We start from the raw sequence: 4777 nt of genomic DNA, 5'->3' as shown, positions 1-4777 counted from the left end.
ATAAACAAAATGAAGCCTATTTTAGGACTATTGAGATTTTTTGCACTGCATTTATATTTTTCCTTCCAAATACTGTAATTTGTCCAAACACATTCTACAGAATATTTGAAGCACCTTTGGCAGCGATTACAGCCTCAAGTCTTTTTGGGTATGATGCGACAAGCTTTGCACACCTGGATTTGGGGATTTTCTGCCATTCTGCTATGCAGATCCTCTCAAGCTCTGTCAGGGTGGATGGGGACCGTCAGTGGACAGGTCTCTCCAGAGATGTTCGATTGGGTTCAAGTCCGGGCTCTGGCTGGGCCACTCAAGGACATTCACAGAGTTGTCCCTAAGCCATTCTTGCATTGTTTTGGCTGTGTTTAGGGTCATTTTCCTGTTAGAAGGTGAACCTTCGGCCCAGTCTGAGGTCCTGAGCGCTCTGGGCCAGGTTTTCATTTAAGATATCTCTGTATTTTGCTGTGTTCAGCTTTCCCTCAACCCTGACCAGTCCCCCAGTCCCTGCCACTGAAAAATACCCCCACAGCATGATGCCACCATCACCATGCTTCATCGCTGGGATGGTATTGCGCAGGTGATGAGCGGTGCCTGGTTTCCTCCAGACATGACGCTTGGAATTGAGGCTAAACAGTTCAGTCTTCGTTTCATCAGAGCAGAGAGTCTTGTTTCTCACTGTCTGAGAGTCCTTTAGGTGCTTTTTTATGTGTCTTGCACTGAGGAGAGGCTTCCGTCTGGCCACTCTGCCATAAAGCCTAGATCGGTGGAGTGTTGCTGTGATGGTTGTCCTTCTGCAAGTTTCTCCCACCTCCACACATGATCTCTGGAGCACAACCAGAGTGACCACTGGGTTCTTGGTCACCTCTGTAACCAAGGCCCTTTTCCCCCGATCTCTTAATTTGGCTGGGTGGCCAGCTCTAGGAAGAGTTCTGGTTGTTCCAAACTTCTTCCATTTAAGAGTTATAGAGGCCACTGTGCTCTTGGGAACCTTCAGTGCAGCCAAAAAATTTTGGTAGCCTTCCGCAGATCTGTGCCTCGACACAATCCTATCTCTGAGCTCTGCAGGCAGTTCCTTTGACCTCATGGATTGGTTTTTGCTCTGATATGCATTTTCAGCTGTGAGACATTATATAGACAAGTGTGTGCCTTTCTAAATCATGTCCAATCAATTGAATTTGCCACCGCTGGACCCCAATCAAAGTGTAGAAACATGTCAAAGATGATCCAGAGAAATGGGATGCACCTGAGCTAAATTTCAAGTGTCATAGCAAAGGGTCTGAATACTTATGTCAATGTGATATTTCATTTTTTTTTTTTTTTTTTTTTTTTATTTGCTAATTTTGTCTTTATGGCATATGGAATGTAGATTGATGTGACAAAAAATAAATAGTTTAAAGCATTTTAGCATAAGGCTGCAACATAACATTTCTGAATGCACTGTACATACGTATATACTGTATATACAGTATACACTACCGGTCAAAAGTTTTGAAACACGACTGAAATGTTTCTCATGATTTTAAAAATCTTTTGATCTGAAGGCGTATGCTTAAATGTTTGAAATTAGTTTTGTAGACAAAAATATAATTGTGCCACCATATTAATTTATTTCATTATAAAACTAAAATTTTATTTAAAAAAAAAGAAGTTTTTGAAATTGATGACTTGGACCAAATAATAAAGCAGCCACTAAGTGCCCAACATAGATGGGAACTCCTTCAATACTGTTTAAAAAGCATCCCAGGGTGATACCTCAAGAAGTTTGTTGTGAAAATGTCAAGAGTACATGTCTGCAAATTCTAGGCAAAGGGTGACTACTTTGAAGATGCTCAAATATAACACAGTTTTGATTTATTTTGGATTTTGTTTAGTCACAACATAATTCCCATAGTTCCATTTATGTTATTCCATAGTTTTGGTGACTTTACTATTATTCTAAAATGTGAAGAAAAAAAATTATAATAAAGAATGAGTAAGTGTTTCAAAACTTTTGACCAGTAGTGTGTGTGTGTATACAGGTGCATCTCAATAAATTAGAATGTCGTGGAAAAGTTCATTTATTTCAGTAATTCAACTCAAATTGTGAAACTCGTGTATTAAATAAATTCAATGCACACAGACTGAAGTAGTTTAAGTCTTTGGTTCTTTTAACTGTGATGATTTTGGCTCACATTTAACAAAAACCCACCAATTCACTATCTCAAAAAATTAGAATACATCATAAGACCAATAAAAAAAACATTTTTAGTGAATTGTTGGCCTTCTGGAAAGTATGTTCATTTACTGTATATGTACTCAATACTTGGTAGGGGCTCCTTTTGCTTTAATTACTGCCTCAATTCGGCGTGGCATGGAGGTGATCAGTTTGTGGCACTGCTGAGGTGGTATGGAAGCCCAGGTTTCTTTGACAGTGGCCTTCAGCTCATCTGCATTTTTTGGTCTCTTGTTTCTCATTTTCCTCTTGACAATACCCCACTAGATTCTCTATGGGGTTCAGGTCTGGTGAGTTTGCTGGCCAGTCAAGCACACCAACACCATGGTCATTTAACCAACTTTTGGTGCTTTTGGCAGTGTGGGCAGGTGCCAAATCCTGCTGGAAAATGAAATCAGCATCTTTAAGAAGCTGGTCAGCAGAAGGAAGCATGAAGTGCTCCAAAATTTCTTGGTAAAGGGTGCAGTGACTTTGGTTTTCAAAAAACACAATGGACCAACACCAGCAGATGACATTGCACCCCAAATCATCACAGACTGTGGAAACTTAACACTGGACTTCAAGCAACTTGGGCTATGAGCTTCTCCACCCTTCCTCCAGACTCTAGGACCTTGGTTTCCAAATGAAATACAAAACTTGCTCTCATCTGAAAAGAGGACTTTGGAACACTGGGCAACAGTCCAGGTCTTCTTCTCCTTAGCCCAGGTAAGACGCCTCTGACGTTGTCTGTGGTTCAGGAGTGGCTTAACAAGAGGAATACGACAACTGTAGCCAAATTCCTTGACATGTCTGTGTGTGGTGGCTCTTGATGCCTTGACCCCAGCCTCAGTCTATTCCTTGTGAAGTTCACCCAAATTCTTGAATCGATTTTGCTTGACAATCCTCATAAGGCTGCGGTTCTCTCGGTTGGTTGTGCATCTTTTTCTTCCACACTTTTTCCTTCCACTCAACTTTCTGTTAACATGCTTGGATACAGCACTCTGTGAACAGCCAGCTTCTTTGGCAATGAATGTTTGTGGCTTACCCTCCTTGTGAAGGGTGTCAATGATTGTCTTCTGGACAACTGTCAGATCAGCAGTCTTCCCCATGATTGTGTAACCTAGTAAACCAAACTGAGAGACCATTTTGAAGGCTCAGGAAACCTTTGCAGGTGTTTTGAGTTGATTAGCTGATTGGCATGTCACCATATTCTAATTTTTTGAGATGGTGAATTGGTGGGTTTTTGTTAAATGTGAGCCAAAATCATCACAGTTAAAAGAACCAAAGACTTAAACTACTTCAGTCTGTGTGCATTGAATTTATTTAATACACAAGTTTCACAATTTGAGTTGAATTACTGAAATAAATGAACTTTTCCACGACATTCTAATTTATTGAGATGCACCTGTATGTATATATATATATATATATATATATGTATATACCCAGGGTTGGGAGGGTTACTTTTGAAATGTATTCCACTACAGATTACATGCTGTAAAATGTAATTTGTAATGTATTCCGTTAGATTACTCAATGTCAGTAACGTAATCTGTATACTTTGGATTACTTCTTCAGCATTGGCAGAATTTTTTCACTTGTTTTGACTATTAACAAGTTAATAACAAGTGAATAAAAAATCTGCCAGTACAGTAAAACAAAATACACTAACATTAAAAATAAATTTTCTGATATTCTGATAAAATATATGTATGATCGAACATGGATTTTCATTATTAAAAAAAATGTAATAGTGGCTGGTAACATGTGCATGTAAAAGGGCTAGAAATAGCATTTTAGCTTACCATAAAACTAAATGTTCACATGAAAATTTATACAAGGCTAACTATTTCTGCTGCTCCAAACTTACTTCAAAATCCCAGTGTACACTTTTCGTCACTGACTTCCGTCGAACTTTTAAACTGTGTGAAAGCACCCTCTTTCTGCTCGAATGGATGTAGCACATTAAAAGGGGCAGTGGTGGCTCAGCGGTTAAGGCTCTGGGTTATTGATCAGAAGGTCAGGGGTTCAAGATGCCACTGTTGGGCCCTTGAGCAAGGCCCTTGACCCAATCTGCTCCAGGGGTGCCATATCATGGCTGACCCTGCACTCTGACCCCAGCCTAGCTGGGATATGTGAAAAAGAAGAATTTCACTGTATATGTATATGCAAATGTATAATGTGTGATAAATAAAGAAAAATTATTAAAAAAAAAATAAGAGTTCCTCAGATTACATAATTTATATGGATGAATGTTTTCCAACTAAAAATACTATTACATGAAACAAATGACAATAAAATGCAAAGTAATCTCTTCAGTAATCAAAATATTTTTTGAATGTAACTGTATTCCAAATACCAATTATTTAAATTGTAACTGTAGTGAAACACAGTTACTTATATTTTGTATTTTAAATACGTAATCCCGTTACATGTATTCCAGTACTCACCATGCCTTGAAAAGGTACTCAACTCCCAGTGCAGTTTTCACAATTATTTGTCAGATTTAAAATTTAGAATATATTAATATATGACATTTTCCCCCAACTGGTACACAGTATGGTATATCATGACAAACAAAAAGAATGC

This window comes from Myxocyprinus asiaticus, chromosome 34 (assembly GCF_019703515.2).
Source record: "Myxocyprinus asiaticus isolate MX2 ecotype Aquarium Trade chromosome 34, UBuf_Myxa_2, whole genome shotgun sequence".
Classification (NCBI taxonomy): domain Eukaryota; kingdom Metazoa; phylum Chordata; class Actinopteri; order Cypriniformes; family Catostomidae; genus Myxocyprinus; species Myxocyprinus asiaticus.
This window is presented reverse-complemented; position numbering follows the sequence as displayed.